The sequence below is a fragment of the Atractosteus spatula genome, unplaced genomic scaffold (genome assembly GCF_055471065.1).
Source record: "Atractosteus spatula isolate fAtrSpa1 unplaced genomic scaffold, fAtrSpa1.hap1 Scaffold_5, whole genome shotgun sequence".
In the NCBI taxonomy this organism is placed as follows: domain Eukaryota; kingdom Metazoa; phylum Chordata; class Actinopteri; order Semionotiformes; family Lepisosteidae; genus Atractosteus; species Atractosteus spatula.
Genome location: NW_028296879.1, coordinates 631,642 through 656,668, shown reverse-complemented (window position 1 = coordinate 656,668; position 25,027 = coordinate 631,642). Strand labels below are relative to the sequence as shown.

The window sequence follows — 25,027 nt, the reverse complement described above, 5'->3', positions numbered from 1 at the left end:
CCGGCCGGCTGGCGCCCCCCGCGGCTGCGGTCGTTGTCGGGCCGTTGACAGGAGATCAAAGAGCAGGGCCCCCGCCCGGGACTGGCGGGCAGGCAGGCGAGCAAGCAGGCAGGCAAGAGAGGGGGAGAGCGGAGTCCGGGCGGCCGGCAGCCGCGTGCGGACCGGGCTCCAGAGGCGTCGGCCTGCGCCGCTGCGCGCCAGCCGGACGCCCGCGCGCCCGCCCAAGGCCGGCGTCGGGCATCGCTTCTCGGCCTTTTGGCTAAGATCAAGGTTTAAGCCGGCAAGCCCGCAATTCCAAGATCTTAGTCCAGGGGGTCGGGAAGGCGACAGGAGGAATGCTGTGACGGAGACGACTGGATGGGGGACCGTGGAGTTTTGGAGCCAGAAGGATCGTGGTGACGAGAAGGGGGAACGGCGGTGGCGAGGAAATTTTGCTGAGCTGGACGGAGTCGGAGGGCGGCGGCGTGCTTACCTGGAGGTTTCCGGAAAGGGCGACGACGCAGTGGCTGGAGTGATGGCAGGGTACCCTTGGGCGAGGAACGAGCAGCGGAAGGACTCCCTCCGTTTCTCGCTGAGGAATTTGGATGGACTGATGACCTGGGACAGAGATAGGTTTAAAGAGTTGGTTCTGGTTAAATGCTTGGGGGTGCGTTTGTCAGATGTTTTCTGCTTGCAGGACTTTGTCAGATGCGGGATTTTCGAGGTGACTCTAGTATCGGACATCTTGTGTTTTGAAGTGTGGCGGATGGTACAGGAGAAGAAAGAGGAGTTTCCTGTAAAGTTGTTCCGTGTGGAGCCGATGTTTGTTGGAGATCTGAAAGTTATGACAGTTTTCTTTTCAGATCCATTTGTCCCTGAGGAGGACTTAGTCTCCTTCTTGAGGCGGTTTGTGGATCTGCAAGGAGCCGGTACGAGAGAGCTGGACAAGGATGGCGTGTGGTCTGGGAAACGGACATATTGGATGAGACTGAGATTGGGGAAGACAGCAGAGGAGGGGGTGATATACCCCCCAGCTTTCTTCATGATCGGGACACATAGGGGTTACCTGGTGTATTCCGGGCAACCCCTTGAATGCAGAGCGTGTGGTGGTCGGGGACATTTTGCGGCGCAGTGCGTGTCAGTGCACTGCAAACGGTGTGGGAAGATGGGACATGTGGTGAAGGATTGTGTACGAGAGAAAAGGTGTTTTAAGTGTGATGGGCTGGGACATGTGTCACGGGTTTGTTTGAGTAAGGGGATGGAGAGGGTTGGGGGGTCAGGGGTAGATGGGAGTGAGGAAGAGGGAGGGGAAATAGGAAACGATAGTGAGAGTAGTGTGGGAAGTTTTGATAAAATAGGTGTGAGGGTGGGATGTAAGAGTGAGAGAGAGAAGCGTTTGAGTTGTGCATTTTTTTTGGAGCCTTCGACAGATGTGGACCGAGATAGTAAGGTTAGTGAGATAAATGGGACTGGTACGGTAGTGGTGCAGAAGGGAGAGCAGTGGAATAATGTGGGGGAGACTAGTCAGTGTGATGAAAGGGGAAGGATGGAAGAGAGTGATGTGAAGGGAGGGATGATTGTTGTTGAAGGGGAGGAAATGTACACGAAGGGAGCGTATACAGAGATTTTGTTTGATAGTGACGGTGACATAGTTTTGACGGATCTTGAGGAGGAATGTGAAAGAGTGTGTTTGGGTGATGATGTCAGTGATAATGTGGTAGCTTCGAATGTGGAGGTGAAGGGTGAAGGATACGAGAAGAGGGAGGTAAGGGTGGGACAGATAGTCAAGAAAAAGGGAAAAAAGAAAGTGAAGAGATGAGGGAGATCAAGAAGGGGTGGAGGTTATCTGAATAAGGGGAGGGGATATGGAGATTTGGTTTACTTTGGGTGTGGGAACTAATGTAAGTGAATATAGATGTGTTAAGGATTTGTGTTTGCTGTGTAATGATTTTGGTTGGAAAAAGAGCTTAGGATGTTATTAGTATAAGGGGATTATGGGGATGCGGGTTTTTCTTTTGGGTTTGAGAATTTAATGTGAGTGAACATGGAAGTGCCAAGGGTTTATGTTTAGTGTGTAACGATTTTGGTTGAAGTTAGGATGTTATTAGAATAAGGGGATTATGGAAATGTTTCAGTTGGGTTTGAGAGTTAATGTATGTGAATATGGAAGTGTTAAAGGATTTATGTTTATTGTGTAATGATTTGATTGAAGTTGGGAGGTAATTTGTGTAAGGGGTGGGGTTATGGTGATGAGGTTTTCTTCGGGTTAGAGAGTAATATGGTTTGGGAAGTTAATGTAAGTGAAGATGGATGTGTAAAGGGTTTATGTTTTGTTGTGTAACGATTAAGGTCGAATTTGGGAGGGTTAAGATGATGGGGTTTTGTTGTTAAGTCAAAAGAAAAAAAAAAAAAAAAAAAAAAAAATCTGTTCTTATCAGTTTAATATCTGATACGTCCCCCATCGGGGGACCACATATTAAACGGATTTTTGGAACAGGGAGCTGGATCAGGAGCTTGCTCCGTCCTCTCCACGCATCGGCCCGGTATTGCAGCGCCTCCGGGAACGGTGCACTACCTTCTCTCAGCGGTGAAAAGACAGACGTAGCTAGCAAGCAAGCGAGGTGGACCGGAGCTCCTTCCTCTCCGGTCTCGTCTCTCGTCCATCTGTGTGTCTCTGTGTCTCTCTCTCTCCCCCTCCCCGTTCCCGTGCTCCCTCCGTGCACTTTCCCGCGCCTCGACTCTCTCGGCAAGCAGGCCGGCCCCCTTTTCGGCTCCCGTGCGTTTTCCCTCCAAAAAACTTAGTTTTTTCCTCCTTTTTCCAGGGAGGCAGGCGTGGCTTGTGTGTGTGTGTGTGTGTGTGTGTGTGTGTGTGTGTGTGTGTGTGTGTGTGTCCCCGTCCTTGCAGGCGGGCCCCTTTCGACAGCCGGCCGTTTTCCCTCCAAAAAACTTAGTATATACACCTTTTCTTTCTTTTTTTCGGCAGGCAGGCAGGTGTGTGTGTGTCCCCGTCCCTCCCGAGAGAGCGCTGCCCCTTGCCTCTGCCCGCAGGTGCCGACGGTCCGCTTTCGCTTGCAGCTCACTCGGCACGGCTGCTGCTGGTGGGAGGGGCCTAAGCTAAGGAGGCCGGCCGGCTGGCGCCCCCCGCGGCTGCGGTCGTTGTCGGGCCGTTGACAGGAGATCAAAGAGCAGGGCCCCCGCCCGGGACTGGCGGGCAGGCAGGCGAGCAAGCAGGCAGGCAAGAGAGGGGGAGAGCGGAGTCCGGGCGGCCGGCAGCCGCGTGCGGACCGGGCTCCAGAGGCGTCGGCCTGCGCCGCTGCGCGCCAGCCGGACGCCCGCGCGCCCGCCCAAGGCCGGCGTCGGGCATCGCTTCTCGGCCTTTTGGCCAAGATCCAAAAAGTACGTGGCAGGCCCGCGGCTTGAGGACTTGGCTGGGGGACGAGAAGACGACGACGGGGAAGACGGCGGCGGCGGCGGCGGCGGCGGCGGAGAGGAGGGAGACCGAGAGCCTACCAGAGGGAGAAGGAGCAACCTACCGGAGGAGGAAGGAGGCCGCGGAGTCCAAGCTACCACGGGTAGTCGCCCTGGGTTGAGCCCAGGGGGCGAAGTGGGGCTTCCTGATGGCGGCGGCGGCGACGACGGCGGCGGGTGAGTGGACCCGCGACTTGGCGGCTGGGCACCCTCTGTCCCGTGAGGGACAGATGCGGCGCACAGTGCGCTTCGTGGTCAAGAAGGCAGAAGATAAGGCAATTTGGATGAAGAGGGACAAGTTTGAGAGAGACATTTTGTTTCACGGACTTGGGATTAAGGTCAAGGACATTACGAGTTTGCAGGATTTCCCGGGGAAAGGCATTTTTGATTTGACAATGGAGTCGGACAAATTGTGCGAGACTGTGTGGCAGAAGGCGCAATCCGGGAAAAATTCCTTTCCGATGTCTTTGTTTTTGCTGGAGCCTCTCTTTGCGAGGGAGCTGAGGACGCTTACCGTCCACCTGTTTAACACGTTGTTGCCTGAGCGAGACATTGTGATGTTTTTGACCAGGTTTGTGGACATTCAAGGGGCCGGCAGCAAAGTGGTGGATGGGGCGGGTGTCTGGACCGGGAGGAGGAGGTTTTTGGTCCGGCTCCGACCTAAGTCGTCTGGAGAGGAGGGCGTTTTGCATCCCCCTGCCTACTTTACCATTGGGTCAAACAGGGGCTACCTCTTCTACCCGGGGCAGCCCCTGACGTGTAAGAAGTGTTTGCAACAGGGACACATCGTTGCGAACTGCCCGGGGGGTTTCTGCAGGAGGTGCGGTGCGGAGGGACACGAGGCGAAGGACTGCGGACAGGTGCTGACCTGTGATCTGTGTGGGTCGGCGGGTCACATGTATCGCTCGTGTCCCAGGAAACAGAAGAGTTTTGCGGACATTGTGAAGGCTCCCTCGAAGGATCTGGGACTGGAATTACCAGGACCCTCCGGTGGTCCGCTTATGCTTCTCGGGACTGTGGGGGAAACTAAGGAGGGGAATACTAAGGAGGGGGATAAGGGTGGACCAGGGCAAGCAGCAGAGGGGGCGGGTGAAGCGGGTGACGAACACCCAAAGTCCAGGTCCTGGGCGGATATGGTCCCAGAGGACCGACCAGAGTCCCCGAGCTGGTCCCCGGTATTAAGTAGGGCTACAAAGAGGAAGGGAGGGAGAGGGCCGAAGAGCCCTGAGTTACGACGCACCAAGTTGGGGGTGCAAAATCGGTTCCAGGGGCTGCCTATTGAGACTTTAGGCAGCGATTCAGATTCAGATTCAGATGGAGTGGAGGAAGACAGTAGCCGGGAGGGGGTAGCATCCGGGAAATCTCTCGAGCCTGGTTTCGAAACGGTGGAGGGTGCGGGTGGAACGACGGGAAGGAAAGGAGAAGAGGTGGCGGGGAGGGGAAAAGCAAGGGGGGGAAGGTCGGTGGAGGGGTTGGAGGTGGAGGGTTGTACTCTTTCTGCCGTTTCAGTCACCCCTGAGGAACCAGAGGAGGTGGAGGTGAGCGAGGAGCCACTTCCTCCAGGTCAAGGTGAGCCGGCAGTGGCTAGTGAGGAAAGTGAGATGGAGGTAGGGGGTTCAGAAGAGATAGAGCAGCCGGCCCACCCGCAGGTCCCCGGGGATCCCGAGAGCGAGTCATCTTCCTCGGGGGAAGGGAGCCCGCAGCACTCCGGGGAGGAGGAGAGTGTTTCGACTTCAGCCGACACAGACAACTCTGAGGTTAGCCAGGCAGAGGAGAGTAGGGTACAAACTTCCCATGACCCGCCATGAGTCGTATTATTTGTACGATTAACGTGAGGGGTTTGAGGAACCCTGCGAAGCGGACTGGCGTCTTCAAAGACCTTGCGAGTCGCCAGTTCGGCTTTTGTTTTGTCCAGGAGGTCCATTTGGGGTCACAGAAGGATGTAGCGGATTTTAAGAAAGAATGGCAAAAAGGAGAGTCCTGGTGGAGCATTGGAGGGGTGCACTCTTCAGGCATCGGGATTTTATGTGGGGTGTCAAATTTTGTGGGGGGTGAGGTTTGTGTGGTTGTTCCGGGGCGTTTATTGGTAGTGGATGGGGTGTGGGACGGCCTGAAAGTGCGCCTGATAGCGGTGTATGGGCCGGCTGAAAGGCGCCTTCAGGCAGATTTTATAAGAAGGATCGAGCCACTCCTATTTACCAACAGAACGGTGGTGATGGGCGGGGATTTTAATGTCGACATTGGTGACACAAATAGGGCAGGGGCGCGAGCCCTGAGAGAGTTGGTGAGTCATTTTAAATTGCAGGACGGCCTTAACATCTCGGGCCCGGCCTCTAAACAGTTTACTTGGAGCAACGGCAAGGATATCTTCAGGAGACTGGATTACATCTTCACTACCCTAAGTGGACGGTCTACGGTAGGACAAATCGTTCCTGTATGGTTTTCTGACCACATGTTGCTGTCTGCCTGTCTGACCTCGGATGACCCAGGCCCCAGATCCGGTTACTGGAGGCTAAATGTTAAGGTGTTGTCCGAGGTGGAGTACAGAAGCAGGATATTCAGCCTGATGGAGAGTCTCTGCAGTCAGAGATGGAAATATCTGTCCGCTGTCAATTGGTGGGAGATGTGTAAAAGAGCTATATGCAAGGAATCGGTCAAATATTGCCGAGACAGGAGACGGAAGGAGAGGGAGGATTTAGATCAGCTCCAACAGGAGTTACAGACCCTCTATGAGGAATTTAATCAGGGAGGCTCTTTTGACGCACCGAAGGCGGCGGAGATCAGGCTTCGGATGAAAGAGTGGTGGTTGGCGCGAGCCAACGATTTTCTCTTTAGAGCGAAAGGAAATTGGAGGGAAAAGGATGAGAAATGCTCGGCTATGTTTTTCGGCTCGGTGCGTTCTCGGCAAGCCAGAACTTTGGTGGAGGGCTTAAAGCAAAAAGACGGTTCCGTTACCTCTGACCCAGCAGATATGGTCAGGTGTGCCTCGGAGTTTTACAGGGAACTGTTCTCGGGGAAACCAGTGGACACTGCCTTGTGGAGGGAGTGGTTGGCGGGAATAGTGACGGTAGAGGAGGGCATGCCTGAACTGGAGGGAGAGCTTTCGGGTGAGGAGCTAAGGGAAGCCATGGCGGGGATGCGGAGGGGGACGGCTCCCGGAATTGATGGCTTGCCCATTGATTTTTACGTGGTGTTTTGGGATACACTGCAGCCTATCCTGCTCGAAGTTTTTAACGAAATCTTAGAGTCAGGGGAGTTAACGGGAACTATGAAAACTGGAGTTCTGTCTTTGATTTTTAAGAAAGGGGACAAGGAGGACCTGGAAAACTGGAGGCCGATCCAATTGCTCTGCACTGACTATAAGATTCTGGCCAGGGTGCTGAGTAGGCGGCTGAGGAAGGTGATGCCGGGTCTGGTCTGCAGGGATCAGACCTGCAGTGTGGAAGGACGGAAACTAGCCTGGAATCTCCAGCTGGTGAGAGACATCATTGAATGGGTAGAGGAAAGGGGCCTGGAGCTCATACTAGTAAGCCTGGATCAAAGTAAAGCCTTTGACAGAGTGTGTCATCCCTTCCTTTGGGAGGTTTTAAAGAAGCTAGGGATTGGTGAAACTTTTATTCGATGGCTTAGGATTTTATATAACGGGGTCATCTCAAGGGTATGTGTGAATGGAAGGTTGGGGATGGGGTTCGTGGTTAGTCGTGGGGTGAGGCAGGGGTGTCCCTTGTCCCCTCTCCTCTACGTGCTATACCTGGAGCCCTTTTTGCGACGAATCCAGAGTGACCCTTGGGTGGAGGGTGTACTGGTCCCGGGTAGCGGTGGAGCACAGGCAAAGTTGATGGCTTACGCAGACGACGTAACTTTGTTTCTAACCACTGACAGGTCTCTTTCTCGGGTTCTGCAGATAGCGGACGCCATGGCGGCAGGAACAGGTGCACTGCTTAACCTCAGCAAGTGCACCGTCAAGTATTTCGGTAGATGGAAGAACAGGCAGGATGTGGTAGGAGGTCTCAAACTAGAGACAGGGCCCGTGAAGATCTTGGGGGTCAGTTTCTGTACTGCTGACTCTGCCACAATTAACTGGAGGAGCAAGATCTCAAAAGTGAATCAGAAGTTAGGTTTGTGGCAGAGTAGGCATTTGACACTGGTAGGGAAAGTCCTGGTAGTGAAGGTGGATATCTTGCCGTTGCTCATCCATCTGGCCTGTGTTTTCCCGCTGCCTCCCAGGTTCCGTAGAGAGCTGGTGAGGACCATCTTCCGCTTCATGTGGGGCGGAGGATATGAGTACATCAAGCGGGTGGACATGCACAGGCCGGTGGAGGAAGGAGGTCGGGCGGTGCCGGACCTGCCGGTGAAATTGGACTCACTTTTCATCTCGGGGCTGTGCAGACTTCTGAAGGAGAGTCCGGATCACCTGTGCGTCCCCTTCGCACACTTGTGGTTTGCCTCTGCAGTAAAACATTTGGTAGTGTGGACAAACACAACACCCAAGGCAGAAAAGCTGCCATGGTATTATAAGCATGCGGTACAATGGCTAAAAAAGCACCCGGATGCTAAGGAAGGTACAGCACTGCTGAACCACAAGGCACTGTACCAGCTGGCTACTGCAAAGGAGGAGCCGGTTATTGTGGGAGTGCCGGGAGAGGTGTGGAGGCAGACACAATCGGTAGGGCTGGAGAATAAGTTAAAGGACCTCAATTGGTTGGTTGTGTGGAACAGACTTCCAGTTCGAGAGACTTTACATAGACACGGTCTCTCCAGGCAGGACAAGTGCCCACGCGCTGCCTGTCAAGACACTGAGTCCATCGCACACGTTTTATGGGATTGTGGATTTGCACAGAGGGTATGGGACCAGTGTGGGGGCCTGTTAACGCAGGTGAAACCAGATTTTGTGTTGTCCAGACCAGTTATACTGCGGGGAATCCCTAAGACTCGGAGATGGGGGATCAATTTTTTGTTGTGGTTGGTGATCAGTTGGGTGAAATTTCATTTGTGGGCATCACGTAAAGACCTCACTGAGCATGGGGTCAGTGGAGCACCGGCTGCTGTCGTTTATAAAGTTAAGCATGATATAGCATGTCGGGTAAAATGGGATATTTTGAGGTGGGGATTTGCGGCAGCCAAGGAGAGGTGGAAGGGGCTTTTTTCGTTGGGGTGATTATTAGGTTTTGTATGGTAAAAGTCGATATGGTTTTGGTGAATGTTTTGTTTTTTTCAGATGTGGGGGTGGGTCTTGATTTGCATTGGAGGCGGGGTTAGGGAAATTGTATTTTGTGTTGGGGTTCAGAGGGTCGGGTTTTTGTATGTGGTTTTCTGTGTTTTTTTGAGTAACATGTGGGTTGATTTTTTTGTGTGATGGGTATTTTTTGCTGTTTTGTATGTTTTATACGTTTCTAATAAAAAAAAAAAAAAAAAAAAAAATCTGTTCTTATCAGTTTAATATCTGATACGTCCCCCATCGGGGGACCACATATTAAACGGATTTTTGGAACAGGGAGCTGGATCAGGAGCTTGCTCCGTCCTCTCCACGCATCGGCCCGGTATTGCAGCGCCTCCGGGAACGGTGCACTACCTTCTCTCAGCGGTGAAAAGACAGACGTAGCTAGCAAGCAAGCGAGGTGGACCGGAGCTCCTTCCTCTCCGGTCTCGTCTCTCGTCCATCTGTGTGTCTCTGTGTCTCTCTCTCTCCCCCTCCCCGTTCCCGTGCTCCCTCCGTGCACTTTCCCGCGCCTCGACTCTCTCGGCAAGCAGGCCGGCCCCCTTTTCGGCTCCCGTGCGTTTTCCCTCCAAAAAACTTAGTTTTTTCCTCCTTTTTCCAGGGAGGCAGGCGTGGCTTGTGTGTGTGTGTGTGTGTGTGTGTGTGTGTGTGTGTGTGTGTGTGTGTGTGTGTGTGTCCCCGTCCTTGCAGGCGGGCCCCTTTCGACAGCCGGCCGTTTTCCCTCCAAAAAACTTAGTATATACACCTTTTCTTTCTTTTTTTCGGCAGGCAGGCAGGTGTGTGTGTGTCCCCGTCCCTCCCGAGAGAGCGCTGCCCCTTGCCTCTGCCCGCAGGTGCCGACGGTCCGCTTTCGCTTGCAGCTCACTCGGCACGGCTGCTGCTGGTGGGAGGGGCCTAAGCTAAGGAGGCCGGCCGGCTGGCGCCCCCCGCGGCTGCGGTCGTTGTCGGGCCGTTGACAGGAGATCAAAGAGCAGGGCCCCCGCCCGGGACTGGCGGGCAGGCAGGCGAGCAAGCAGGCAGGCAAGAGAGGGGGAGAGCGGAGTCCGGGCGGCCGGCAGCCGCGTGCGGACCGGGCTCCAGAGGCGTCGGCCTGCGCCGCTGCGCGCCAGCCGGACGCCCGCGCGCCCGCCCAAGGCCGGCGTCGGGCATCGCTTCTCGGCCTTTTGGCTAAGATCAAGTGTAGTATCTGTTCTTATCAGTTTAATATCTGATACGTCCCCCATCGGGGGACCACATATTAAACGGATTTTTGGAACAGGGAGCTGGATCAGGAGCTTGCTCCGTCCTCTCCACGCATCGGCCCGGTATTGCAGCGCCTCCGGGAACGGTGCACTACCTTCTCTCAGCGGTGAAAAGACAGACGTAGCTAGCAAGCAAGCGAGGTGGACCGGAGCTCCTTCCTCTCCGGTCTCGTCTCTCGTCCATCTGTGTGTCTCTGTGTCTCTCTCTCTCCCCCTCCCCGTTCCCGTGCTCCCTCCGTGCACTTTCCCGCGCCTCGACTCTCTCGGCAAGCAGGCCGGCCCCCTTTTCGGCTCCCGTGCGTTTTCCCTCCAAAAAACTTAGTTTTTTCCTCCTTTTTCCAGGGAGGCAGGCGTGGCTTGTGTGTGTGTGTGTGTGTGTGTGTGTGTGTGTGTGTGTGTGTGTGTGTGTGTCCCCGTCCTTGCAGGCGGGCCCCTTTCGACAGCCGGCCGTTTTCCCTCCAAAAAACTTAGTATATACACCTTTTCTTTCTTTTTTTCGGCAGGCAGGCAGGTGTGTGTGTGTCCCCGTCCCTCCCGAGAGAGCGCTGCCCCTTGCCTCTGCCCGCAGGTGCCGACGGTCCGCTTTCGCTTGCAGCTCACTCGGCACGGCTGCTGCTGGTGGGAGGGGCCTAAGCTAAGGAGGCCGGCCGGCTGGCGCCCCCCGCGGCTGCGGTCGTTGTCGGGCCGTTGACAGGAGATCAAAGAGCAGGGCCCCCGCCCGGGACTGGCGGGCAGGCAGGCGAGCAAGCAGGCAGGCAAGAGAGGGGGAGAGCGGAGTCCGGGCGGCCGGCAGCCGCGTGCGGACCGGGCTCCAGAGGCGTCGGCCTGCGCCGCTGCGCGCCAGCCGGACGCCCGCGCGCCCGCCCAAGGCCGGCGTCGGGCATCGCTTCTCGGCCTTTTGGCTAAGATCAAGTGTAGTATCTGTTCTTATCAGTTTAATATCTGATACGTCCCCCATCGGGGGACCACATATTAAACGGATTTTTGGAACAGGGAGCTGGATCAGGAGCTTGCTCCGTCCTCTCCACGCATCGGCCCGGTATTGCAGCGCCTCCGGGAACGGTGCACTACCTTCTCTCAGCGGTGAAAAGACAGACGTAGCTAGCAAGCAAGCGAGGTGGACCGGAGCTCCTTCCTCTCCGGTCTCGTCTCTCGTCCATCTGTGTGTCTCTGTGTCTCTCTCTCTCCCCCTCCCCGTTCCCGTGCTCCCTCCGTGCACTTTCCCGCGCCTCGACTCTCTCGGCAAGCAGGCCGGCCCCCTTTTCGGCTCCCGTGCGTTTTCCCTCCAAAAAACTTAGTTTTTTCCTCCTTTTTCCAGGGAGGCAGGCGTGGCTTGTGTGTGTGTGTGTGTGTGTGTGTGTGTGTGTGTGTGTGTGTGTGTGTGTGTCCCCGTCCTTGCAGGCGGGCCCCTTTCGACAGCCGGCCGTTTTCCCTCCAAAAAACTTAGTATATACACCTTTTCTTTCTTTTTTTCGGCAGGCAGGCAGGTGTGTGTGTGTCCCCGTCCCTCCCGAGAGAGCGCTGCCCCTTGCCTCTGCCCGCAGGTGCCGACGGTCCGCTTTCGCTTGCAGCTCACTCGGCACGGCTGCTGCTGGTGGGAGGGGCCTAAGCTAAGGAGGCCGGCCGGCTGGCGCCCCCCGCGGCTGCGGTCGTTGTCGGGCCGTTGACAGGAGATCAAAGAGCAGGGCCCCCGCCCGGGACTGGCGGGCAGGCAGGCGAGCAAGCAGGCAGGCAAGAGAGGGGGAGAGCGGAGTCCGGGCGGCCGGCAGCCGCGTGCGGACCGGGCTCCAGAGGCGTCGGCCTGCGCCGCTGCGCGCCAGCCGGACGCCCGCGCGCCCGCCCAAGGCCGGCGTCGGGCATCGCTTCTCGGCCTTTTGGCTAAGATCAAGTGTAGTATCTGTTCTTATCAGTTTTTTACTGATTTCTAATAAAACATAAAAAAAAAATCTGTTCTTATCAGTTTAATATCTGATACGTCCCCCATCGGGGGACCACATATTAAACGGATTTTTGGAACAGGGAGCTGGATCAGGAGCTTGCTCCGTCCTCTCCACGCATCGGCCCGGTATTGCAGCGCCTCCGGGAACGGTGCACTACCTTCTCTCAGCGGTGAAAAGACAGACGTAGCTAGCAAGCAAGCGAGGTGGACCGGAGCTCCTTCCTCTCCGGTCTCGTCTCTCGTCCATCTGTGTGTCTCTGTGTCTCTCTCTCTCCCCCTCCCCGTTCCCGTGCTCCCTCCGTGCACTTTCCCGCGCCTCGACTCTCTCGGCAAGCAGGCCGGCCCCCTTTTCGGCTCCCGTGCGTTTTCCCTCCAAAAAACTTAGTTTTTTCCTCCTTTTTCCAGGGAGGCAGGCGTGGCTTGTGTGTGTGTGTGTGTGTGTGTGTGTGTGTGTGTGTGTGTGTGTGTGTGTGTCCCCGTCCTTGCAGGCGGGCCCCTTTCGACAGCCGGCCGTTTTCCCTCCAAAAAACTTAGTATATACACCTTTTCTTTCTTTTTTTCGGCAGGCAGGCAGGTGTGTGTGTGTCCCCGTCCCTCCCGAGAGAGCGCTGCCCCTTGCCTCTGCCCGCAGGTGCCGACGGTCCGCTTTCGCTTGCAGCTCACTCGGCACGGCTGCTGCTGGTGGGAGGGGCCTAAGCTAAGGAGGCCGGCCGGCTGGCGCCCCCCGCGGCTGCGGTCGTTGTCGGGCCGTTGACAGGAGATCAAAGAGCAGGGCCCCCGCCCGGGACTGGCGGGCAGGCAGGCGAGCAAGCAGGCAGGCAAGAGAGGGGGAGAGCGGAGTCCGGGCGGCCGGCAGCCGCGTGCGGACCGGGCTCCAGAGGCGTCGGCCTGCGCCGCTGCGCGCCAGCCGGACGCCCGCGCGCCCGCCCAAGGCCGGCGTCGGGCATCGCTTCTCGGCCTTTTGGCTAAGATCAAGTGTAGTATCTGTTCTTATCAGTTTAATATCTGATACGTCCCCCATCGGGGGACCACATATTAAACGGATTTTTGGAACAGGGAGCTGGATCAGGAGCTTGCTCCGTCCTCTCCACGCATCGGCCCGGTATTGCAGCGCCTCCGGGAACGGTGCACTACCTTCTCTCAGCGGTGAAAAGACAGACGTAGCTAGCAAGCAAGCGAGGTGGACCGGAGCTCCTTCCTCTCCGGTCTCGTCTCTCGTCCATCTGTGTGTCTCTGTGTCTCTCTCTCTCCCCCTCCCCGTTCCCGTGCTCCCTCCGTGCACTTTCCCGCGCCTCGACTCTCTCGGCAAGCAGGCCGGCCCCCTTTTCGGCTCCCGTGCGTTTTCCCTCCAAAAAACTTAGTTTTTTCCTCCTTTTTCCAGGGAGGCAGGCGTGGCTTGTGTGTGTGTGTGTGTGTGTGTGTGTGTGTGTGTGTGTGTGTGTGTGTGTGTGTGTCCCCGTCCTTGCAGGCGGGCCCCTTTCGACAGCCGGCCGTTTTCCCTCCAAAAAACTTAGTATATACACCTTTTCTTTCTTTTTTTCGGCAGGCAGGCAGGTGTGTGTGTGTCCCCGTCCCTCCCGAGAGAGCGCTGCCCCTTGCCTCTGCCCGCAGGTGCCGACGGTCCGCTTTCGCTTGCAGCTCACTCGGCACGGCTGCTGCTGGTGGGAGGGGCCTAAGCTAAGGAGGCCGGCCGGCTGGCGCCCCCCGCGGCTGCGGTCGTTGTCGGGCCGTTGACAGGAGATCAAAGAGCAGGGCCCCCGCCCGGGACTGGCGGGCAGGCAGGCGAGCAAGCAGGCAGGCAAGAGAGGGGGAGAGCGGAGTCCGGGCGGCCGGCAGCCGCGTGCGGACCGGGCTCCAGAGGCGTCGGCCTGCGCCGCTGCGCGCCAGCCGGACGCCCGCGCGCCCGCCCAAGGCCGGCGTCGGGCATCGCTTCTCGGCCTTTTGGCTAAGATCAAGTGTAGTATCTGTTCTTATCAGTTTAATATCTGATACGTCCCCCATCGGGGGACCACATATTAAACGGATTTTTGGAACAGGGAGCTGGATCAGGAGCTTGCTCCGTCCTCTCCACGCATCGGCCCGGTATTGCAGCGCCTCCGGGAACGGTGCACTACCTTCTCTCAGCGGTGAAAAGACAGACGTAGCTAGCAAGCAAGCGAGGTGGACCGGAGCTCCTTCCTCTCCGGTCTCGTCTCTCGTCCATCTGTGTGTCTCTGTGTCTCTCTCTCTCCCCCTCCCCGTTCCCGTGCTCCCTCCGTGCACTTTCCCGCGCCTCGACTCTCTCGGCAAGCAGGCCGGCCCCCTTTTCGGCTCCCGTGCGTTTTCCCTCCAAAAAACTTAGTTTTTTCCTCCTTTTTCCAGGGAGGCAGGCGTGGCTTGTGTGTGTGTGTGTGTGTGTGTGTGTGTGTGTGTGTGTGTGTGTGTGTGTGTGTGTCCCCGTCCTTGCAGGCGGGCCCCTTTCGACAGCCGGCCGTTTTCCCTCCAAAAAACTTAGTATATACACCTTTTCTTTCTTTTTTTCGGCAGGCAGGCAGGTGTGTGTGTGTCCCCGTCCCTCCCGAGAGAGCGCTGCCCCTTGCCTCTGCCCGCAGGTGCCGACGGTCCGCTTTCGCTTGCAGCTCACTCGGCACGGCTGCTGCTGGTGGGAGGGGCCTAAGCTAAGGAGGCCGGCCGGCTGGCGCCCCCCGCGGCTGCGGTCGTTGTCGGGCCGTTGACAGGAGATCAAAGAGCAGGGCCCCCGCCCGGGACTGGCGGGCAGGCAGGCGAGCAAGCAGGCAGGCAAGAGAGGGGGAGAGCGGAGTCCGGGCGGCCGGCAGCCGCGTGCGGACCGGGCTCCAGAGGCGTCGGCCTGCGCCGCTGCGCGCCAGCCGGACGCCCGCGCGCCCGCCCAAGGCCGGCGTCGGGCATCGCTTCTCGGCCTTTTGGCTAAGATCAAGTGTAGTATCTGTTCTTATCAGTTTAATATCTGATACGTCCCCCATCGGGGGACCACATATTAAACGGATTTTTGGAACAGGGAGCTGGATCAGGAGCTTGCTCCGTCCTCTCCACGCATCGGCCCGGTATTGCAGCGCCTCCGGGAACGGTGCACTACCTTCTCTCAGCGGTGAAAAGACAGACGTAGCTAGCAAGCAAGCGAGGTGGACCGGAGCTCCTTCCTCTCCGGTCTCGTCTCTCGTCCATCTGTGTGTCTCTGTGTCTCTCTCTCTCCCCCTCCCCGTTCCCGTGCTCCCTCCGTGCACTTTCCCGCGCCTCGACTCTCTCGGCAAGCAGGCCGGCCCCCTTTTCGGCTCCCGTGCGTTTTCCCTCCAAAAAACTTAGTTTTTTCCTCCTTTTTCCAGGGAGGCAGGCGTGGCTTGTGTGTGTGTGTGTGTGTGTGTGTGTGTGTGTGTGTGTGTGTGTGTGTGTGTGTCCCCGTCCTTGCAGGCGGGCCCCTTTCGACAGCCGGCCGTTTTCCCTCCAAAAAACTTAGTATATACACCTTTTCTTTCTTTTTTTCGGCAGGCAGGCAGGTGTGTGTGTGTCCCCGTCCCTCCCGAGAGAGCGCTGCCCCTTGCCTCTGCCCGCAGGTGCCGACGGTCCGCTTTCGCTTGCAGCTCACTCGGCACGGCTGCTGCTGGTGGGAGGGGCCTAAGCTAAGGAGGCCGGCCGGCTGGCGCCCCCCGCGGCTGCGGTCGTTGTCGGGCCGTTGACAGGAGATCAAAGAGCAGGGCCCCCGCCCGGGACTGGCGGGCAGGCAGGCGAGCAAGCAGGCAGGCAAGAGAGGGGGAGAGCGGAGTCCGGGCGGCCGGCAGCCGCGTGCGGACCGGGCTCCAGAGGCGTCGGCCTGCGCCGCTGCGCGCCAGCCGGACGCCCGCGCGCCCGCCCAAGGCCGGCGTCGGGCATCGCTTCTCGGCCTTTTGGCTAAGATCAAGTGTAGTATCTGTTCTTATCAGTTTAATATCTGATACGTCCCCCATCGGGGGACCACATATTAAACGGATTTTTGGAACAGGGAGCTGGATCAGGAGCTTGCTCCGTCCTCTCCACGCATCGGCCCGGTATTGCAGCGCCTCCGGGAACGGTGCACTACCTTCTCTCAGCGGTGAAAAGACAGACGTAGCTAGCAAGCAAGCGAGGTGGACCGGAGCTCCTTCCTCTCCGGTCTCGTCTCTCGTCCATCTGTGTGTCTCTGTGTCTCTCTCTCTCCCCCTCCCCGTTCCCGTGCTCCCTCCGTGCACTTTCCCGCGCCTCGACTCTCTCGGCAAGCAGGCCGGCCCCCTTTTCGGCTCCCGTGCGTTTTCCCTCCAAAAAACTTAGTTTTTTCCTCCTTTTTCCAGGGAGGCAGGCGTGGCTTGTGTGTGTGTGTGTGTGTGTGTGTGTGTGTGTGTGTGTGTGTGTGTGTGTGTGTCCCCGTCCTTGCAGGCGGGCCCCTTTCGACAGCCGGCCGTTTTCCCTCCAAAAAACTTAGTATATACACCTTTTCTTTCTTTTTTTCGGCAGGCAGGCAGGTGTGTGTGTGTCCCCGTCCCTCCCGAGAGAGCGCTGCCCCTTGCCTCTGCCCGCAGGTGCCGACGGTCCGCTTTCGCTTGCAGCTCACTCGGCACGGCTGCTGCTGGTGGGAGGGGCCTAAGCTAAGGAGGCCGGCCGGCTGGCGCCCCCCGCGGCTGCGGTCGTTGTCGGGCCGTTGACAGGAGATCAAAGAGCAGGGCCCCCGCCCGGGACTGGCGGGCAGGCAGGCGAGCAAGCAGGCAGGCAAGAGAGGGGGAGAGCGGAGTCCGGGCGGCCGGCAGCCGCGTGCGGACCGGGCTCCAGAGGCGTCGGCCTGCGCCGCTGCGCGCCAGCCGGACGCCCGCGCGCCCGCCCAAGGCCGGCGTCGGGCATCGCTTCTCGGCCTTTTGGCTAAGATCAAGGTTTAAGCCGGCAAGCCCGCAATTCCGAGGTCTTAGTCCAGGGGGTCGGGAAGGCGACGGGAGGAGCGGACGAGGAGCGGACGAGGAGCGGACGAGGAGCTGGCGAGGAGCTGACGAGGAGTTGGAGTTGCTGTGTATCCGGGCCGGAGGACTGCTGCGTGAGGGGAGCGTTGGAGGCAGACGAGTCGGAGGATACCGGGTTGACGGATTCCTGTTCCTGGGAAGGCGGCGATGGGCGAGCGGAGTGGCGGAATGGTGGCGGGAGACCCTCGGTCCCGGGAGGGACGAATGAGGGACTCTGTGCGGTTTGTGCTGCGGGATTTGGAGGTCGGACGGACTTTTTTGGATCGAGCGGTGTTTGCACGTCGGATTTTGGTGGAGACCTTTTCTTTGAAGGTGGAGGATGTTTTATGTTTCCAGGACTTTGTGGGGAAAGGTACAGTGGATCTTACTTTGGCATCGGCTGTGATTTGTCGGAAGGTTTGGGAGAAGGCTTTGGCAATCAAGGATTGTGAACCGCTGAATGTTTTTTATTTGGAGCCGCTGTTTGAAAGGGAGTTGAGGCCATTGCAAGTGCATGTGTTCGACCCCTTTGTGCCGGAGGAAGAGGTGCGATTCTTTTTGAAGAGGTTTGTTGATGTACAGGGTCCGGGACATAAAGTTTTTGATGCAGGCGGCTATTGGAACTGCAGGCGGAGGTACTTAGTCCGCTTCCGGGCCAGTGCGGGACTGGGGGGGGCCGTGGTGCATCCGCCAGCAAATTTTATGATTGGTGCAAGTCGTGGGTATCTGTTTTACCCGGGTCAGCCAGGTGGCTGTCGGAGGTGTGGTAAGGAGGGGCATGTGGTTGCAACTTGTCCATGTATAATATGTAGAAGGTGTGGGGAGGAGGGGCATGTGGGGGCAAACTGTAAGAAAGAGCCTGTGTGTAATCTATGTGGCGAGAAGGGGCACATGTATAATCGGTGTTCGGGAAAGGTTCGAACATATGCACAGGCTGCGTCAGCGGGGCCAGTGCCTTCGAGGGCGCAGCCGGGGACGGACAAGCAGGATACAGTCAGGGTTGCAGGAACATCGAGGGACGAGGAGGTGACTGGTCGGGTTGAGGGTTTGGGGAGTGACGATATGGATATCGTGCCAGAAACTGTGGGGACACCGGGAGAGGAGCTGGGAGAGGGGAGTCTGTCGCAGACTTTGGCGATGGTTGTGGGTTTGGCGGAGGCTTCTGGGGGGAAGGTTCAGGAGGATGAAGGGAAGGTGGGAGAAGGGTCTAAAGGTTTAGTGGAAGGGGTTTCATGGGCAGAAGTAATGTCTGCGGAAGAAGGAAGGAAGGAGGCGCAGGAGATAAGAGCAAAGCGGAAGTCGAAGAGGAAGCCGGAGGGGGAGGAACAACGGAGTAAGGCTAAGGGGGGTAGGATGAGTGTTGGTGACCCCAACCCCTTTGAGGTGTTGGCTGTGGAGGATTCGGAGGAGGACGGTGAGATGGAATGTTCGGGCAGGGAGACGCCAGGTCAGGCAAAGGTGGGGGATGCGACAGGGCAGACGAGTAGTGATGGGATTGGTAAGGGATCACTAGGAGCAGAGAGTAGTGAAGGGGCAGTAGAGACACCCGGGGAGGGTGGATCTGGAGTAGTTCGGGACACGAGGCAAGAGAGGGAGGCTAGGGCTATAGAATTCCAGAAGGTGTTAGGCCGTTGGGCCATACCACGGGTAGATCGTATTCAATGGTCTAAGGGGAAGGAGACTCCGTGGGACAGGGATGTAGATGAGGGGTGTAGTGCTGACGTTTGGACAGTACCCTGTAGATTGGATTGTAATGTTCGTGACGAGGGCATTATAGCGGAACTGCATTCCCGGGAGAGGTTTTATGACTCTCTAAAGTTCGAATATCAACTTGAGGGGTCTCGGGTGACGGCAGTGAGGGTGTCAGGAGATAGGGCGATAGAGTGTGCTAGGGCGTTGAATGAACTTCATGCAGCTTTGAAAAGGAGGAAAGAGCGGATGAAGGGGGGAAAGGGTGCGGAGGGGACGGGATGATTTGCATAAAGGGCGGGATTATGGATATGAGGGAAGGAGCATTCTGGTGTCAGTTTGTGGAAGGGTATGGGTAGAGACGTATTTTGGACTGTGGGCGAGGGCCGAAGGATGTTATTGCTTTGTTATGTATGTCTTGGGGGGTTTGACGTGGGTGGGGTGTGGTATGATATGAGGATATGCTGTGCGGGATGGTTAGTTTGTGTTACCCTGGGTGGAGGTATGGGTTTGTTATGGGGGGTTTGGTTTGTGGGATGGTTTGTTTCGTTTGTACATTTGTGGTTGTGTTGTTTATGTTTGGTGAAGATTGTTGAATGTTTGACCTTTATGAACTGTTTTTCAATAAAAAAAAAAAAAAAAAAAAAAAAATCTGTTCTTATCAGTTTAATATCTGATACGTCCCCCATCGGGGGACCACATATTAAACGGATTTTTGGAACAGGGAGCTGGATCAGGAGCTTGCTCCGTCCTCTCCACGCATCGGCCCGGTATTGCAGCGCCTCCGGGAACGGTGCACTACCTTCTCTCAGCGGTGAAAAGACAGACGTAGCTAGCAAGCAAGCGAGGTGGACCGGAGCTCCTTCCTCTCCGGTCTCGTCTCTCGTCCATCTGTGTGTCTCTGTGTCTCTCTCTCTCCCCCTCCCCGTTCCCGTGCTCCCTCCGTGCACTTTCCCGCGCCTCGACTCTCTCGGCAAGCAGGCCGGCCCCCTTTTCGGCTCCCGTGCGTTTTCCCTCCAAAAAACTTAGTTTTTTCCTCCTTTTTCCAGGGAGGCAGGCGTGGCTTGTGTGTGTGTGTGTGTGTGTGTGTGTGTGTGTGTGTGTGTGTGTGTGTGTGTGTCCCCGTCCTTGCAGGCGGGCCCCTTTCGACAGCCGGCCGTTTTCCCTCCAAAAAACTTAGTATATACACCTTTTCTTTCTTTTTTTCGGCAGGCAGGCAGGTGTGTGTGTGTCCCCGTCCCTCCCGAGAGAGCGCTGCCCCTTGCCTCTGCCCGCAGGTGCCGACGGTCCGCTTTCGCTTGCAGCTCACTCGGCACGGCTGCTGCTGGTGGGAGGGGCCTAAGCTAAGGAGGCCGGCCGGCTGGCGCCCCCCGCGGCTGCGGTCGTTGTCGGGCCGTTGACAGGAGATCAAAGAGCAGGGCCCCCGCCCGGGACTGGCGGGCAGGCAGGCGAGCAAGCAGGCAGGCAAGAGAGGGGGAGAGCGGAGTCCGGGCGGCCGGCAGCCGCGTGCGGACCGGGCTCCAGAGGCGTCGGCCTGCGCCGCTGCGCGCCAGCCGGACGCCCGCGCGCCCGCCCAAGGCCGGCGTCGGGCATCGCTTCTCGGCCTTTTGGCTGCGATCCTTAGTACGTGGCAGGCCCGCGGCTGAGGTAACACCAAAAGACCGGGGAGAGAAGACCGGAGAGGACACCGCCTGGAGGAGACTACGCTGCTGGATTTGCCGGATTTGGACTTTGGATTGGCCTGGACTGCGCTTCGGATTTTCGTTTCCTGGATTGGACGCTTGGACACCAGAAGACTTCGGTTTTGGTGAGAAGGCTGCTTCGGCAGCCGCAAAGGCTGCGGAACGATGGCTGCGGATCCCGGGGCGGCGAGGACGGCTGAGGAGGGTCCCAAGATCCGGAAGACCATCCGCTTCATCTGGAAGCCGGATGGAGAGATGCCGGGGAGGGACGTCTTCGAAGAGGAGATCCTTTTTGGGATCCTGGGTTTGGACGTGGCGGATATCAAGTGCTTGCAGGGGAATCGGGCGCAGCGCTATATGGATCTCTCGTTCGTGGAGGAGAAAGGACATCGCGGCGCTTCCGAGAAGATCATGAAGGCTAAGGAAAGTGGCAGGCTGGAGAATTACGTGTGTCTGGGGCTCCAGAGCAACAATGAAAGGTCAGTGATTCTGCACATGTTTGACCCCTTTGTTCCCGATAGTGACGTCACGACCTTCCTCCGTCGTTACGTCGACGTGTTGGACCCCCCTCGTATCATCATGGACCCCTACAAGGTCTGGACCGGGAAGAGGCAGTATCACGTTGAGCTGAGGCCAGACGACAGAAGTAAGGATGGTTTCGCCCACCCGCCTGCCACTTTCGCCATTGGTCCAGGTAGGGGGTACTTGTTCTACGGGAATCAGCCGCCGTTCTGTCGGAAGTGTCGGGAGTCCGGGCACCGGGAGGCCGAGTGTAACGCGGCGGAGTGTGGGAAGTGCCACCGGCGGGGTCATCAGGCCCGGAACTGCCCCGTTAAAGAGTGTTCCTTGTGTGGCAACACTGGCCATTTGTATCGCAACTGCCTCCTTAGGAACGCCGAGTATGCCAGAGCTGTCCATGACGGATCCGGCCTGGCGGTGGGAGAAACGGAGTCGGACGGCAGTGAGGCTGGGGACACCGAGGACGAACATCAGGATGGTGGTGGAGCGGTCCCTGGGGGAGCCGGGAAGGATGCCGGATGGACGGTGGTGGTGCGGCCGAGACGGAAAGGGAAGGGGAAGGGGAGGCAGCATGAGGAGGACGGCGACGATCCGCAGGAGGGACCATCTCGGGTCGAGGACGGGGTGGTCGGGAGCTGGGCGGATGTGGTGAAGGCCCCCCCCCCCGCCCGAGCAGACGCAGGACCAACCGCAGCACGGGGGGCAGGTGAGGAGGAGGAGGAGATGCACCACATGCCTGTGTTGAGGAAGAAGCCTAGGAAGCGGTCGCAGGCTGGCAAGGGACAGATGGAGACGGGCGACAAGAAGAAGAAGACATCCAGGGAGTACTACGGGGAGGCGGAGCTCGTCCCGGAGACGGTAGCAGCTCTGGTGACGGCGCCAGAGCAGGAGGTGATGGCAGACCGGGAGGTGATGGCAGACCAGGAGGAGATGGAGGAGGGGGCAGCGCCAGCGTCAACGCAGGACGGTCAGGAGCTGGGGGACACCGCAGGCTCCCTCCCCCCTGGGCAGGGAGACAGAGTCATGGCACGGGGCCCCTTCTCTGTGGCGCAGTGCCTTTCAGGTGAGGGGAGCCCTGTGGTGACGTGCCAGGTCGACACCCCGGACCGCGAGTACTCGCGCCGGCCTGACCCTGACCCGGGCTCCAGCCCCAACCCCTCTCCCGACCCCCCTCCCCCCGATCCCGACCCCGACCCCCACCCTGACCGGGGCCCCGACCCCGGCCTCGGTCCCAGCCCCGGATTTGTTCTCGATCCCGGGCCCGACCCCGTCTCTGACATGGAGGTGGGCGTGAGCCCAGTCCCTTCGGTCACCTACATCGAGGGGACAGACACCGACAGTTCGGTCAGTGCAGCAGGGGCAGAGCATCCACTCAGCTCTAGCTCCAGCGACGGTATGGAGAGTGACAGCCCCCCGGAGCAGCCATGACCTTCACAGTGGCCACGGCTAATGTGAGGGGTCTGCGGAACCGGGAGAAACGAGCTGGAGTTTTCCGATATTTGTCCCAAAGGCTTTTGGATATTTGCTTTTTGCAGGAGACCCATCTGAAAGACCACGACGATGTGCTCGCTTACCAGAAGGAGTGGACAAAGGGGCCCTCGTGGTGGAGCGTTGGGGGGGTGAACTCCTCTGGCGTGGGCATCCTGTGTGGTTCCCCAGGGTTTGCGGCACAGGTGGTCAGCTCTGTGGTCCCCGGGCGCCTGCTGGTGGTCGACGGGACCCGGCACGGGGTGCGGACCCGGCTGATCGGTGTGCATGTCCCGGCGGACCGGCGGCAGCAGGGCTCCTTCCTGAAAGATCTGGAGCCCCTGCTGTACACAAACAGAGAGCTGATCATCGGCGGGGATTTTAACATCGACCTGGGGGACTCACAAGGTGAGGGTGCCCATGGGTTACGGTCTCTGATTGCAGATTTTGGCCTGCGGGACGGATTTCAGAATGTCGCACATCACACCTGGGACAACGGAAGGGGGACCTTCAGGCGGCTGGATTATGTCTTCACTTCGGCGAACTGGACGACCCTAAGCAGGCAAGCGACCCCTACTTGGTTTTCCGACCATCACATGCTGACGGCTTCCTTTGGTGTTGAGGACCCTCGTTTCCAGGCCGGATACTGGAAGCTGAACAGGCAAGTCCTGCAGGAGGCGAGATACCAGAGGAAGATCGCTACAGTGCTGAGGGCATGTGCGGAGAGGAGGGACGCCTTCAGTTCGGCGGTGCACTGGTGGGAGTCCTGTAAGCGCACCATCGCGGTGGTGACGAAGAAGTACTGCAGGATCCGCCGCAGCTTGGAGGACCGCCAGTGCACCAAGCTCCAGGAGGAGCTCGAGGCACTGTATGCGCAGCTGAACCAAGGGGGCGCTTACGAGGGGGAGAAGATCGCCCACATCAAGAGCCTGCTTAGGGGTAAGTGGCTGCAGTGGGCTAAGGACTTTCTTTTCAGGCTCCGTGGAGTCTGGAGGGAGAATGACGAAAGCTGCTCGTCCCAGTTCTTCGGCGCCGTGAGGAGGCAACAAGAGCGAGGCTTCTTTGACGGCGTTCGGAGGACGGACGGGTCTGTAGCCACTTCCATACCCGGGATGTTGGAGTGTGCCACAGAATATTACAGCACCCTGTTTGCTGAGAAGGAGACCGACGCCGGTATCAGGAGCAGGCTCCTGGACGGAGTGGAGCCGGCGGTAGACGACCCCGCTGCTCTGGGCGGGGCAGTGTCAGGGGCAGAGATCCGATCTGCCCTGATGGGGATGAAGAAGGGCACTGTCCCTGGCATAGACGGTCTACCGACCGAGTTTTACCTCACCTTTTTTGACCAGCTGGAGCCGCTCTTGGTGCAGGTATTCAACGAGGTGCTGGATCGTGATGGGCTCGGTGCCACCATGAAGATCGGTGTCATCTCCCTCGTCCATAAGGGAGGTGACAAGGCAGACCTGGGGAATTGGCGGCCAATCCAGCTCCTGTGCACTGACTATAAGATCTTGGCCAGGGTGCTGGGCGGCCGCCTGAGAACAGTGATGCCGGCCTTGGTGCAGGCTGACCAGACGTGTGGTGTGGCAGGCCGCAAGATCAGCTGGACCCTGCAGCTGATCCGCGACGTCATCGCGTGGGTGGAAGATAGAGGCCTGCCGCTCCTGCTGGTGAGCCTCGACCAGACCAAGGCCTTTGACCGGGTCCATCACGAGATTCTGTGGGCACTCCTGAAGAGGAAGGGTCTGCCGGACGGGTTTGTCAGGTGGGTCCGGACCTTGTACAACGGGGTGGCATCCCGGGTATGCGTCAACGGAGCGTTGGGCGGGCATATTCCAGTGCGGTGTGGTGTGCGACAGGGCTGTCCTCTCTCGCCCCTGCTGTATGTGCTTTTCCTAGAGATCCTCCTGGACCAGCTCAGGAGGGATCCGGGAGTGGATGGGATCCTGGTGCCAGGTGGAGGAGGGCAGATGGCGAAGATCGCGGCATATGCAGACGACGTCACGCTCTTCCTGGGCTCTGAAGGCGGCCTGGGGAGGGCGCTCAGCATTGTCGAGGATTTCTCAAGAGGTACCGGCGCCCGACTGAACAGGGCCAAGAGCTTAGTGAAGGTCTTCGGGACCTGGCCGAGCGAGCCGCGGGACTTTGGCGGTCTGTCACGGACGACTGGGCCGCTGAAGATCCTGGGGGTGAGCTTTCACTCCACAGATCCTGGAGGTGTCAACTGGGAGGCCGGGTTCCGGAAAGTCAACCGGAAGCTAGGCCTGTGGCAGCAACGATCGCTAACCTGGATCGGGAAGGCGCTGGTACTGAAGGCGGAAGTCCTGCCTCTGCTTCTCCACCTGGCGGTAGTGTACCCCCTGCCGGTCCGGAAGCGGAGAGATCTGGTGAGGAGCATCTTCAACTTCGTCTGGGGTCACACCTACGAACGGGTGAAGAGGTGTGATATGTACAGACCCCTGGCCGATGGGGGTCGGGGGATCTTGGACTTCCCGGCGAAGTTGGACTGCGCCTTCATAGCGAGCCTGTGCACGGTCCTGCACGACAACCCGGCCCACCTGTGCAGCCGGTTTGTCAGTCTCTGGCTGGCGGCGAGCATGCGGCACCTGACGGTCTGGACCAACACGACCCCCAAAGCAGAGCGGCTCCCGCTGCACTACCGCCACGCAGTGCGGTGGCTGCGGGCACACCCGGGGATCAAGGAAGGGACGAACTGTTTGAATCACAGGACCATGTACAGGATGGTGAAGGCGGAAGAACGGCCGGCGATCCCGGGTGTGTCCCGGATCATCTGGCAGCGGGTCCAGCCGGAGGGGCTGGATAACAAGTTGAAGGACCTGAACTGGCTCTGCGTGTGGGGTCGGCTGACGGTC

General features: G+C 58.4%; 7 non-coding genes and 3 pseudogenes across 7 annotated transcripts; all 10 read left to right on the top strand.

The window, feature by feature from the left end:
* Positions 1–2,352: 2,352 nt before the first annotated feature.
* On the top strand, positions 2,353–2,556 carry LOC148806726 (U2 spliceosomal RNA; annotated as a pseudogene).
* A 6,256-nt stretch (positions 2,557–8,812) lies between these two features.
* On the top strand, positions 8,813–9,021 carry LOC148806725 (U2 spliceosomal RNA; annotated as a pseudogene).
* A 791-nt stretch (positions 9,022–9,812) lies between these two features.
* Positions 9,813–10,003, top strand: LOC148806724 (U2 spliceosomal RNA). Its single transcript, XR_016089520.1, has one exon. It is a non-coding gene; the product is annotated as a U2 spliceosomal RNA (small nuclear RNA).
* A 785-nt stretch (positions 10,004–10,788) lies between these two features.
* On the top strand, positions 10,789–10,979 carry LOC148806723 (U2 spliceosomal RNA). The gene has a single exon (XR_016089519.1). It is a non-coding gene; the product is annotated as a U2 spliceosomal RNA (small nuclear RNA).
* A 785-nt stretch (positions 10,980–11,764) lies between these two features.
* On the top strand, positions 11,765–12,005 carry LOC148806722 (U2 spliceosomal RNA; annotated as a pseudogene).
* A 785-nt stretch (positions 12,006–12,790) lies between these two features.
* LOC148806721 (U2 spliceosomal RNA) lies at positions 12,791–12,981 on the top strand. Its single transcript, XR_016089518.1, has one exon. It is a non-coding gene; the product is annotated as a U2 spliceosomal RNA (small nuclear RNA).
* A 789-nt stretch (positions 12,982–13,770) lies between these two features.
* On the top strand, positions 13,771–13,961 carry LOC148806720 (U2 spliceosomal RNA). Its single transcript, XR_016089517.1, has one exon. It is a non-coding gene; the product is annotated as a U2 spliceosomal RNA (small nuclear RNA).
* A 789-nt stretch (positions 13,962–14,750) lies between these two features.
* Positions 14,751–14,941, top strand: LOC148806719 (U2 spliceosomal RNA). The gene has a single exon (XR_016089516.1). It is a non-coding gene; the product is annotated as a U2 spliceosomal RNA (small nuclear RNA).
* Positions 14,942–15,728: 787 nt separating this feature from the next.
* On the top strand, positions 15,729–15,919 carry LOC148806718 (U2 spliceosomal RNA). The gene has a single exon (XR_016089514.1). It is a non-coding gene; the product is annotated as a U2 spliceosomal RNA (small nuclear RNA).
* A 3,183-nt stretch (positions 15,920–19,102) lies between these two features.
* LOC148806717 (U2 spliceosomal RNA) lies at positions 19,103–19,293 on the top strand. The gene has a single exon (XR_016089600.1). It is a non-coding gene; the product is annotated as a U2 spliceosomal RNA (small nuclear RNA).
* Positions 19,294–25,027: the final 5,734 nt, after the last annotated feature.